Source organism: Mya arenaria, chromosome 15 (assembly GCF_026914265.1).
Source record: "Mya arenaria isolate MELC-2E11 chromosome 15, ASM2691426v1".
Lineage (NCBI taxonomy): Eukaryota > Metazoa > Mollusca > Bivalvia > Myida > Myidae > Mya > Mya arenaria.
The window spans coordinates 1464162-1477019 of record NC_069136.1 but is presented as its reverse complement, the minus strand read 5'-3'; positions in this window follow the sequence as shown (position 1 = coordinate 1477019).

Genomic DNA, 12858 nt, shown 5'->3' with positions numbered 1-12858 from the left:
GAAGTGTGTTTTAGAAGAAATGCACTGATAATAATGGTTGAATATAAGTTTCAGGAAAGTGAAGACGAACATTTCAAACTGTGAAGTGCGGACATAGTGTTCATATTGATTGTTAACCATGACTTTAAGCTACAAGCATAACTGCGTATGTTGTTGAAATTCAATTACAAGAAGACGTTGCAAGTCGCAAAAAGCAAATACATATCATATTAGGGAATCAATGGTTGGCTAAGGCAATTTATAGTTGTCAAGGTTGTCCTAACGGAAGTCACTTGGTCGCCAAGGATTAGTTGTTGCTAGGGTTGGCTTGACTCCAGCGTGACGCAATCACGATTTAAATTTTCTTAAATGCCGAAATGACATGCGATTAAAGTGACTGCGATTTCTTGTTAAACATATATATAAGAAGACTTGTAAATAAAGAGTGAGATACAAGAGATCAGAGTGTCATACCCTAGCTCTTTGCAGACGCGGCCGGGGTTTGAACCCGTGATATTCCGTACGCTCTTGCACCTTGAGTCTTTATTTGTTATAGTGTGAATGTATGTAAAGCACTGTCATACGGGACCACAACATAACGTTCCTCCCGGAAAACGATTAGTAAATGTTTTAGTGATGCGGTGGAGAATCGAACCAGCGATCCCGAATTGACTATCAAATGTGTTTTCCCCTAGCCCACGGATCGGCTACTTAGAGCGGAATATGATACAAGTAATAAGATGTATTTTGATGTGTTAAAAATATATTATATGATTCATAATTAAAGATGGTTTTGGACTACGAGTTTCCATATGTATTCCAATGGAAAGTTAATGAATGTGGAATACAATATTAAATTTCAAAAGTTGTGCACGAAGATAATGTTATGGTTTAGATTAGTAGAATTATTAAATCTTTATGTATCTATACTTTGTGACAGTTTATACAGAAATCGGGGTTGTTTTCTATACTACTTCGAGCGCAAGCTTATTTGGTATATTGTTATGGTGACTCGCATTTAATGGTTTATTCATTATACTGTGTAACACCTGACATAACATGTGAAAACAAAAGCAGAAAAAATATAAGAATAAATCATAGTCCGAAATGTTGCATTTTGGGCATGTATCATAATACTTTTTTCTCCTATATTGAAATACTGTTATAACATAAAGGAATTGCACAATTAAGTTGTAAAGAATAAAAAAGCTTCAATAGTTTATAACAATTCAGGGAAGTATGCATTAACTTGAGAAACTTTTAGAATAAAACAAATAATAATAAAACTAATAGGTAAACCATAAGTACTTCTACGATAAGAAATCCCGACTCAATCTCCAGACGAAGGTACGATTTAGAGGGGTTTTTTTTAACATATGATGTAGTTATTGTTTGATATTTTTAAAATCCCACGCAATTTGCCTTAGCAAATAAAGAAATTAAAACTATGTGACCATACTAATAGTTTCTTAATGAAAAGCATCATTGTACTAAATCAATGTATAAAATAAAAAATAAAAACATTATTAAAAATAAACTTACAAAATCTATTTGCTAAAATATTTTTCCAAATGATATTTCCTAAGTGAAATATTGAAATAAAGTGACTTTATACACTGAACCATTCCGAGCGAACAAAACAAATGAAACATGGTTTTACAGATAACACGAATCTGCATTTTTTAATTAAATCAAAGGACTAAAAGCTTAGTTATATAAGGACGCCATAATAAAAAAATTAGGGTAAGGAATTCATCTAAAAAAACAAAAGGAAAGTACCTTCCAAAGTATTACCATTATAATCATCCACGGCTTAAATAAGATCCCAGCAATTCATTAGATCTATATACCCAGCCAGCTGCTGGGCTCAAATTAATTTTACGAAACGTTTATTAATAAATTATCATATTCATCTGAATGAGCAATACTGTTAGCAATCGGCCCTTTAAGACTGCACAACTAGGGCAATTGTCCATTATGAAACTCATGGACGGTGGCTTGAAGGTATGTTATGCCACAGCAGAAGATGTCTACCAAGTTGACAGATTTGCCCTCGCCATCAATACCATTAATGGTATACTTGACCTCCTGAAGAGGGGCTTCATTTTTCTTGAAGTAGATAATCCGGATTTTAACATGATCGAAATCAATTAGAGGCATTGCATGATATCATAAGATGATTAAAAAGTGAATATTTACACCTCAACTTCCATTCCTTAAATGAACTGCCATTTGCCAATTGCGTTCATCAATCGATGGACGCAACATCTTCGGATATGTTTGGATCGGAATTCATCGCATAACAATATACATAAAAACTATTGATCTTGTTATTGTTTGTATTGTGTCAGCAGGTCCTGTAAAATAGAAATCAACATTTTTGAAAGTGTAAAGTTATTATATTTTAAACGTTTTGTTGCCAAAGGTGTTTCAATTGTACATTTAAAAGTGATTTCAAGTGGTTAATCTTTTCCCGCGTCATTTGAAAAAAATGTTTCCGGTAACAGTCGGGTCGTCTTATTTTCATAATGGGTAAGAAAGGATCACTGAAAGGTAATCCGAAATGAAATGAAGTATTTTTTTAACATATCTTAAATAAAATAATAAACTATTGGTGTAAATATAAAAAAATAATTGCGGGGTTGATGTCATTATCGGGGATATGAACGCAATTGGGTTGGTCAAAGTACGCGTGGAGTCCTTCGGGGATATGAAGCCTAGTCATGTTAATTTGGATTTCAAAGCACTTGGCCGAATTTTCATATTCTATTGATAAAGACCTTAAAGCGCACTTGTCCGACATTATATAAACTATAAAAACAGTTTTTCAATAAAAAAATTTTACAATATTAATATGAAAAACTACAGAAACAAGCTCAATAGTCAAAAGTTTCAACATAAACCCTGTTACGCCAGAGGTCTAACGCCTGACACATTTTAACTAGGTTTTTACATTATGGTTAGAGCGAATTTTGATACCTGACGCAAGAGGTTTATATACAGGAATTTAATACAACATGTCACTATTTCGTGCTGAAAAGATGAAACAAATTATTTGAACACCCTTTCAATTAATACTATTATGTGCTATGACAGCAAATAGGAGACAAGTCATTGTTTCAAGCCACCTGAAGTAACGAATGGAAAATTAACTAGATTGATTTAAAACTGTTTTTAGACTTATGCATGTCATGTTATATGTTATTTGTATTTTTTGTAATATGAAACCTCTAGGTTTTACTGAAAAGGCTATGGAGATTCAATCAAATAATGAAATAAAATATCACATAATTAACCCTGACATATGAACGTTGTTTTGGCAGAAGCTGAGCATGGATGCATGTCGATATTTATCCGTCAATAATACACATGCTACTATAAATAGTACCATTTTACTAAAGTAGTTCCCGCAATAATGATTATCGTCTCCGCCCGTGAGATTATCACGGCACGTCAGGGCGATAATGGCATAATATTGACTGACGAAGACGAGAACGTGCATACTGACGTCATTTTCACGAAAATAAAAATGGCCGCCGTTTACTTGGTAGGCAAACATTTAAACATTATCAAAAGCTTTAAAGGATTAAAATTGAACTATCGGAGCAATAATATTGAAATTAGTTTTACCAATAATGACACCTTCCGTGGTTCAGTAACGAGTACTACCCGAAACCGTACCATATGTATACATTCGGTAAAGGTCATAAAGCAGTGAGACAAGGAAATGTTTTGTTGAAATGTTTTGTTTTACTTTATTTGCTGAGAAATGTAAATTATTCCAGCGAAATGGCTAGGGTCATTCTAGTCCAAATGATTGTACGTTGACAGATTTTTGTTACGATTTATGAGACGGCAAATCTATCACGTACAAATTATTTTGTACCAAAAGTGGGTAGTTATTCCGATAAGGATTCCGTTTAAAACATATTGCATCCATAAAATATCATAAAAACACGAAATATTACAAGATAATGTTATTTGGTATATTTGTTCCGTTCACAAAAAAATAAATATCCAACGAACAATTATGAGTTTGATGGGTTTTCTTCATTTCATTCTGTCAAAACATAACGATATATACATGAAGGGCACCTGCAAGGCTACAGTTCACAGTTTTACAACAATCGGAATACTTCGGCCATGGCCGAGTTGTTACGATATTATTCACGAGGTCTATCTCGAAGCTTATCGGAGGTGGCCGAGTTATTACGATTGGGTCGAGTTGTTTCGCTTGACATATTTGTTGTCTGTGTCAGTCAAGTTTCGTTTTATTGGAAAGGTAAATCATGCTTTATAATGCATTTAATGCTTGTTTTTTTGCAAAATAGCTTTGCACTTAGATGGTAGAATATGAATATAAACCTTTGTTGTCCATTTCAAATATCAAATTCTTCACTTACTACAATTTTAATAGTTTTCAAACCCACCTGATTTTTGTACAAACCCGTTTAGACGTTAGGGATTGGAAGAATCCCGTATAACACGTCTATTATTTTAGACTAGGGTTATTCAAGCCGAAATTCTTATGAAACTGCTCCTAGGCTTGATCGACCCTAGCTGTGCTCACCTATTAAATTTAACATGACAATCAGCCGATTTTAAACAGGAACTATTTGAAGAATGTAAAAATTGCAGGCTTATTTTGAAAACACGTACGAAAAGGTTTGCTATTTTGATTTTCAGTCACTCGTTATTTATCGCAGCTAATGCCATTCAAAACCATTTTGTTATATCTCATTTTTAACACTTTTAGACTATATGCTAATTATATGACATATCCTTCATTATTCTAAAAAATCATATTTTTAAATCCATTTGAAATCATTGACAAATGACAAAACATATGTATTATACAGAATAATACATTATCAAAAGCAATGGTCAACCATATATTATTCTATAAGTAAACAAACTACCTGTTTCCGCATATTATATTTTTACAATACACTGATATAATGCTATGTAATGATAGAAAAAGTCCATATTCATTCAAGTATAGGTATAAGGCTTTAAAATTTATATCTATAATCCAGTCATGGATAATCATAAAACATTAAGCATTAAATAGCCTGTTGCAAATTGAAACGCGAATTGTTATGTTTGGTAATTGTTTTAGATATGATGAATATACAATAATTAACAATAATTATCTTCCGAAAAAAATGTAGTGTTTGAGGCCCTTTTATCTAGCGTTCATATGGCATGTTTCATTAAATACTGATTATGCAAATTGTACATTTTAAAATATGTACACATTATGGTAGGAGTTGTGTTGGCGGAGACGATAACGCGGCTGTACTTATGTCACTCTGCTGTTGTCGGTTTTAGCTGAACCCTGTTCCTCGATTGTTTTGTATATTTTTTATATAAAATCTTAAAAAGCGTGTCTTTAGATGCATTTACCGAGAAAACTATTTCATTTTGTTTTTTTCGATATAAATTTCATTGCAAGAAATATTTCTGATAGTTATAAGTGATATGTTATGTTTAAAATGCGTACATGAAAACATTGCTATTCATGAAATGTATCATTAAATGCACGGTTTTGCCATATTAGCTCCAATGACCTGTTAAAAATATGTAAAATATGTGCTGTACCATCTTGATTGTCTCGAATTTGACCTACAATTTCAGTATATATGTGAAACATTTCTATTTGTATTTGGTGAGGTTTTGTGATTGGCGTGATCGAGTCAAAAAGTCTTGCTCAAACTATCTATGCTGTTTTCACTGAATAAAAGCTAGAGAACGCGGAGTACTGACGACAATCAATTCGATCACACCTGAAAACAGAAAACGAAACCGGTAAGTGACATTTTTGTTTTAGATTGACAACCCAGAAGAATGGCGTATCAAGATATTGCTATGAGTTTTCAAAATTTGCGGGAACAATCTCAAAGTGTTTCAGCTGTACTGGGTGCCTAGAGCATTGCACAAGTTTTGCCATATTTTGATGTGGATACAAAACAATTTAAATATTGGATATTTGTTTCTAAAAAAACATGGAATTCTCACGAGTCTAGATAGCGACAGATGAAAAATGATAGCATACCAGTCTAGCAGTAGGTGATTTTATACAGAGATATTTAAAAATAGTCCTGATGAGAACGGGGAGACTTTCAAATCATGATTTTTGGAAATACGACAAAAAGACAAAATTAAATCTGTATATACTACAAAAAGCCAGGAAACATACATAAAAAGTTGAATATTACGAAAACGCAAAATCAATTTGAAAGGCAACAAAATTTATGATCCACGTACTAGATTTAAAAACAATATTTATATGGAAAACTACAGGAACAAGCTCAGTAGCTCAAAAGTGTAAACATAAAACCCGTTTAATGGCACAGGGTAAACTCCAAAGACATAGAACACAAAAACAAAAATCACAAACAAGAAACATAGAACAAGCAATTCAGTGCATATAAACTTTATAAAAACAAATTAGATGTGTTTATCAAGACACGAATAACGATTAGTAATAAAACAAATGAATTTTGGAATTGTGCAAAATTGGGCCTATCTGAAGAGAATGTCGAAGTGGTCGAAACCATATCGAAACCCTAATCTAAGTCTTATACAAATTGAATATATTTCTTTAAGAAGTTTAGTAGACACAGGTTCTGAAGTAAGCTTTATTAGCCAAAAGAATAAACCTTAACCCTAAAAAAACCGCGCTCATTTGCAATCTAGTAAACGGTAATCCATTACAAGTCGATGGCCTAATTACAATTTAGCATCGGCTGTGTTGTTCCAAATGCAAATAGAAAAAATCATAAAAGAAAGACATTTTCTATCAAAAGTTGGGGGTAAGACTCTATTTTGTTATAGAGTGTTTGCGCCTACATGATAATTATGTACCTTTAGAAGTATTTACAATTTGCGACAATTGCCAGACTTCATCAATGTACAGGTTACAAGTTGTTAACTTAAGGACAAGGTAAAAGTAAATAAAGGAATACAACCAGATTGATGCTATGAGTTAAAAATATATAAGCAATTGGTTCTAAGATTAAGAGCCTTGCTTTGCTACGTTAATTAAACTGCCTTATCAAAAAATAATCCAGAAATAATTTTCAATAATAGGCATAAGCAATCAAATTACGAAAGGGTTGCGCATTCGGCAAGATCGAAAGACTTGACGCTCACGAGATTTCTGCTGTCCAAAATAAATCGGTTATTAATAGCCAAATGACTCATGATTAACTTTTGGCAGATTTGTCACAGCCGCTTTAAAAATACCGGACGTTTTTTGCTAAACACCACTTAAGATTTCACTCAACCTGATACTGTTACAATAAAATACCGACTTGTTATCACCCACAAATAAAATTTAAGCCATAAAGGACACCATTTAACAATAAATAAGTTATAGGCACTGCGATTGACGAAATGCAAGGGGCAAATATAATTAGAAGATCGCACAGTCCATGAAGTTTTTGCAATTGGTATAAAAATAGCAGCCGAAACTGTGATGTGGGTTTAAGTATATTGAGTATTAATCTTTATGATACACGCGATGATTTTAATTTTAAAATAATTAATTACCCTTTTTTAGAAGGAGATGTTCCTAGTTCACCATTATACGGTGTTTTTATTGCACAGTTGATAAGATTTGTTAGAATATGTACAGATGTAAACAATTTCAGCTCTCGTAGTAAATTTATGACAGAAAAAACTTCTAAAACAGGGTTTCAGATATTAAAAATTAAGGAAAACTTTCTCAAAATTTGTTAATGGTCATTATAATCTCATATCAAAGTACAATAGTAGTCTTAAATCGCTAATAGTATTGCTCATCCCGATTTTTATGGCGATGTTTTAAAGAAAATTCGTAAAATTAAAATGTTTCCAGCAGGTAGTTGGGCAGATAGACTCAATGAACTTTATTTATTTATTTAAACCGTGGATAGAAAGGCAATAATTTGAAGAGCACTTGCCTTCTAGTTTTTGAAGATGAATATCTGAAACAAAATATAGAGTTGAATATAGCATCCTTACATAACTAAGCTTTCAGTCCTTTGATTTTATGAAGATTTTGCTAATTCATGTTATCTTTAAAACATTTTTGGCTGACTCGGAGTGTTGTGGCATGTGACTTAATTTTCTTCAAATATTTTACATTTTCAAATCATTTGGAAGAAAAGATTAGCTAATGCATGTCGTTTTTTTTTTTTTTTTTTAATAATGTTTTCTTTATATGTTCCCAGTTTTTGTACAATGATGCTTTTTATTATGAATCTCTATGATCACACAATATTAAACCTTTTATTTTATAAGGCAGACTGTGTGTGATGTTCATAGTTTCAAACAATGACTGCAACGTATCTTTGAAAAGTTTTTGCATTAGGTGCTCTGAATTGTATTCCTCCGTCTGCAGATAGAGTTGTGATCTCTAATCATAGAAGTACTTGGGGTTTACCTATAAGTTTATTATGTTTTGTTTTATTGTTAAGTTTCCTCAATTTAATGCATACTTTGATAAGATGTACCTTTTGCGTTTTATCTTTATTTAGGATTGTTGGATAAGAGTGAGGTTTGTGCACTTTAACTGGTTTAAACCCCCAGTAAATTTACATTACTGACCGTTCCAAGGCGGTACCTAACAATCCTTGATAAGCATACCTAGTTTTTAAATATATAGTATGTATGCATTATGCTGTTTGTGGAGTTTTGTGCTGTTCGTCCATGTTTTTTTATGTTATATGTCTTTGGCGTTTACTCAGTGCATTAAACCGGGTTTATGTTTAAACTTTTTGCTACTGAGCTTGTTTCTGTAGCTTTTCCTATAAATATTGAGACAATTCAACAGAATAACAACTCCCACATCGTACCCTTAACCACCAATTGATGATTTACTTGCAATTTTCGGTAAACGTTCTGGGTTAGGCTCTCTAGATTTAAGAGCAGATAACTGGTGCAGAACAAGACAAACAAAAGACAGCTTGTACGACCGGATTTAGAGTCTTTACGAGTTCCAAGCGGTTCAGCCCCGTTAGTACCCCAGATACCTTTCAGTCACCCTCTTGAAAATTTCGCTGTTGCTTATTTAGATGACGTACCGATATTTCCCCAAACTTAAGAAGAGCAAACGGATCATATTAAAGCGGTATTTAAACCACTTCTCAGACAAAAGCTTAAATAAAAATAAAAATATTTCCTTTTTGCAAGAACCAACGCATTACTTAAAGGCTTTGTTAGTGACAAACACAGAATCCGCTCGGATTCAATGAAACGTGGATGCAATTAATCCACATGTAGATGTTTTCACGACATAGGGTCTGTTCTATGTGCTACAGGTTTCTACTGGCGATTCTGTCAGAAATATTCAGAAATTATTGAATCATTAATTGGTTCCAAAAAACAAAACCCAGTTCTTTGGTCAACTGATCGAGTGACCACTACTAACAGGCTTTTGACGAAAATTCATATCATTTTCTGACAAACATAAACCATATACTCTTTATACGGACGCATCTATGAAAATCACAGGGATTGGCCTTACATACAAATTTGAGAAAAATAAGGAAGGAGATTATTCTTATGAAAACCCCATATTTTTGTTATCACACAAATAGAGTGAAACAGAACAAGGTTGGTCCACTATTTTACTTTTTAGACCAGAAAGTAGACCATTTCTTCACGATGTCTAGCTTGTCATACAAACAATCAGACATTAAAATATCTGTTAGAATCGACCAGGAAAATTCAACTTTAAGCATAAGTTATAGCGGGCTTCAATTGCAAGATAGAATATACACCAGTAAAGGTTAATATAATTGCAGATTTCTTAAGCCGGCCCTTCAATCTAATGGCAACTCAAGAGAGATAATCTTAGATTACGAGCCTGATATCATTCTTAAAATGTTTCAAATTTCCGAAAATTATGACACAGATAGTATTAAACACGCATTTAATTTGCATCATCCAAATAAACTAAAAGATTCTTTCTAAGAACCGGTAAAACAGTCTGAATACATTTCTATGGCTAACGAAAACGATCTTGATTCCAACGTTTTAGAATTGAAAATGAAATAACGGGAGTGAAGGAACAAGCGGTGCTTTCCATGCAGTTCTGAAAGAATTAAACATCGATTTCGTAAAAACTATCACGTACCATCCAGATACCAATGGCGTTAACGAATGGTCACAAGCAACACTCAGTTACATTTTAACAAGTCATATTCGCCATTGGGATGTTTACCTGAACATAACATTAGCAGAGGTTTTAAACACTCACCCTGTTTTCTTCTATTCAATCGTGATCCAGTGCTTCCAATATATAATCTACTGTAACCCAGAAACGACAATCACGGGGAAGAATTTTATAAAATCATATTGAACGAACAACAAAAGGCTTTCATAGACGTACACATGTTACTGTAAAAGTATAAACGAAAACGAGCAGAATAGGCTAATAGAGATAAAAGAAAAAGAAAAGTTGAAGAAAACGACCCTATATGTTATTAAAAAGGCATACTAAACTTGATGCTAATGAACACCGTTTTATCGCACAATCGAGCAGAAATCGCCGCTAACGTACATAAGCAAGAACCAGCTTGATAATTGTATCGTTAAAATACACTCTGCGCAAATACAACATGCTGGGCATAAAGAATGGCCAACCCTTAAGGAAATTCATGATAGACCTTTTCAAAAAGCAAACTATGTGGTCCACCAAGTGATTCAACCAATTCTGATTCAATCGAACCTAGGACCACCGATTCCTAATCAGTACCTGTAATATAAAAGGGTGAAGCAAGAACATCGCACACATTTTAGTGTAAACAAAAAACCTCTCGCACAACTCTAAAAATAGTCTACGAAACAAATCAAAAGCACCTCTGAAATGCATTCTGATTCGGAGTCCGTGACAAGTAGTAACAGTCAAAATAGTCTATACTCAGAGACAAAATATATTAATTCTTCGATTACACCAGTCCTGAGCCTAGTGACTTTGAAGAAATGAATATTGAGGCTGTTTTAGCTGGAAAACTACTGTTAAGCATAGAGGATTCGAGGCATAAAAAGAACGGGATAACAATAATGTTAAAATTTGTCCGCTATGCTGTGTTTATAGTTCCTTTGTTATGATAAAGATGTCCGTGTAGAAGACTTATAAAACTTGCAAGGAGAATGTTGACTTATACGAAATACTTCGTAGTCTATTAGTTAATTGATTGTAAGATAATCTTGATATGTAAGCCTTTGTCTTTTGATTGTTCTCAATATGATGACTAATCTGATGTTCAGTACAGCAAGAATGAATTGCATTGTATGTGTGTGCTTAATCGGTAAAATTTAGGCTTGTGAATATATATTAAAAAATGTCATATTTTAAAAAGTAAAAGAGATTTCCATCCCAACGCACACTGGGAGCTAGCATTGGTTACTGACACTACTGTTTTGGCGAATTTCCTTGATCATGTAGATCAGAGTTTTAAGCAATTCTCATTAATGGCAGCCCAGCTCATTCCACGCATTCATACAATACACATACATGAAACACATACAGACAAATGATAGATATGTTGATAAAAACGCCTTAATTGAATCAAGATAACGATAACATTCAATTAGATTACGTACGTTGAGGAAACTTACACATATATTTTAAATAGATATACAGATTTGCATCGGTCCATCGGTCCATCGGTCAAAGCTCAAAACGATCAATATAACCTTTTTGCGGCCTTTTCGAATTTCTGTTTGGAGTTGGGAATGACAAGGATGTACAAGCCTTGAAACATAGCGTTTGAAAAATCGCCCGTACTCAACAAAACAGTAATTCACATACGCGAACATAGCTTAAGAGTATCCCAATCTCATATCACCGAAAGTCTATAATAAATTGTAAACCACATAAAAAGAAGTTGTTAATGTAACCATGGCAAGGAAGAATAATAAACAGATATAACACATACATGGTTACAAAATGAATTACAATTTAAAACTGATTGTTGAAAATATCATATAATTGGTATTACATGGATCACTGTAACTTGAACAATTTCGCTCTAAGTTCGACTCGCTTAGTACACGGAAAATATTTTCAAGTCTCATATCGCAAATATATTTAAAAAAATACTGTTAGAAATACTCTCACATTTACCCTAGAATTGTGTTCTAGCAGAGAACCGACAAACATTATATATTTTGCAAGTTTATCAAGATACGGCGACAAAAGTCAAACAAGAAAACAGACGAATTTTATGTGTTAATTGACCTACTTTTGTTACAATACAAAAACAATTATGGTTGATAGACTTATGGATAAGCTCTCATTGCTCCTGTCAACATCAGACAGTTAGACTACGTGACGTTGAGATGGTAAAAGATCCGTTAGACAATATTTTCAGAAGCAAACCCACTACGAATTTCATTCTCTTTTGAACCTACGGTACGTTAAAATTGACATACCTTATTTCAATATGGATATTTTGCCAGGGCTTACCATGAACCTGGTTGTGCGAGCGCAGCTGATTTGCTGACTTACAGCGTTTACAAAAACATGAAAGCATATATTTTGGTATACTGATCCATATAAGCGGTTAAACGTATTCAAATCATTCAGCCCGCGTGGTTTTGTATATAGAGATTTTTTTTATTATCGGTTTATTGAAATATCAAATATTTGAAAGCCGCTGTACCAACAGTGGTCAATGTGGTAAGTGTGTGATAAATGTGTACCTTCATGTTATACAGAGGCATACAATTAAATCAAAACTAAAAGTGTTTTCAACATTTTGAAATTGGCACATAACCCACACTCCCGACTCTTCGTAAATCTGACGGGGTTTAGACTAAAGACTGTTAAATAAGCTTTGTATATTATTGAACTATTAATGTTCAATATAACTGTACATGAATACA